A 1,295-nucleotide genomic window follows, 5' to 3' on the forward strand; every position below is an offset into this window, starting at 1 on the left:
AGCAGAACCCACCATCCACAGCAGCCCTGCAGGGCCCAACACACCAGGCAGCCCAGCAAGGCCAGCTGCACAGCAGCCCAGCGAGGGCCCAACAAATGATTCAACAACATCAGCTTTCACACCGAGACGATCAACCAAGGCAAGAAGGGCCCCAGATCGACTCACATTGTAAATAGTTACCGTATTGACTTTGGGGGGGGGGGAATGTTTGGGGGGGGGGGGGGGAGGGAATGTTGTTATATATGTGGACTTGTATTTACTCTGTACAGCCACCAAAGGGCTCATTCCCCGGAGTCCCAAGGCATCCCATAATTCCTTGGGAGCACAGGTATTTAAGAAGGATTCGCAGATTGGAGAGGCACTCTGGAAACCTGTAATAAAAGACTACGGTCACACTTTACTTTGAGCTCACTGTTCAGTCTGACTCTTTCTCCATACACTACAGTTTGAACTGCCCATTCTGCCTGGCCATTAGATGCGGGCTTTTAATGATGCAGATGTGACGTGCTTGATCCCATTGCGGGTCATGAATTCCTTGAAATCAGCGCTGGTGAAGCACGGCCCACTTGTCGCCTGACAAAGGACCATCAGGCATGCTATGCGTAACATGACTCGCAGGTTTTTGATGGTGACAGTGGATGTGCTTACAGACATTGGGCCCAAGTTTCGACATGATTCGCGCCTGATTTTTATGAGCAACTGGTGGAGAACGGACTATTTTAGAAATCGCAATTCTCCACATTTTTTTTTCTGCAGTTCTAGTCAGGTAGAACAGTTCTAGTTTAGAACAGAATTTTTTCTTCAATAGGGGGCGTGTCCGGCCACTGACGCCTGATTTGAAAGTTTCCACAGTGAAAATGTACTCCAAACTAAAGTAGAATGGAGCCAGTGAAGATTTTTGTAGAACTGAAAAAACCTGTTCTACACATTAAAAAATCAGGCGCAGGTTACAAATTAGGCGTCCAGAACGAGGTGGGGGGGGGGAGGGAGGAGGGAAGTCATTAAATTCTACAATCAATCCTTATTTATACTTCTACAAATATTATACAAATAAATCCAACCTGAATAAACATTTATAAGCCAAGAAAAGATTAAATAAACCATCTTCCTACCTGTGTGAAAGTGCTTCAACCAGGGAGAATTCTGCAGCCGTTCGTGCCGCTGAGCGGGAGGGGGAAGAGAGGGAGGGAGAGAGAGAGAGGGGGGGGTGGGAGGGGGGAGAAGGGAGGGGGGGGGAGAGAGAGAGAGAGAGGGGGAGGGAAGGAGAGGGGGAGGGAGGGAGGGGGGGGAAGGGA

The sequence above is a fragment of the Pristiophorus japonicus genome, chromosome 4 (assembly GCF_044704955.1).
Source record: "Pristiophorus japonicus isolate sPriJap1 chromosome 4, sPriJap1.hap1, whole genome shotgun sequence".
Classification (NCBI taxonomy): domain Eukaryota; kingdom Metazoa; phylum Chordata; class Chondrichthyes; family Pristiophoridae; genus Pristiophorus; species Pristiophorus japonicus.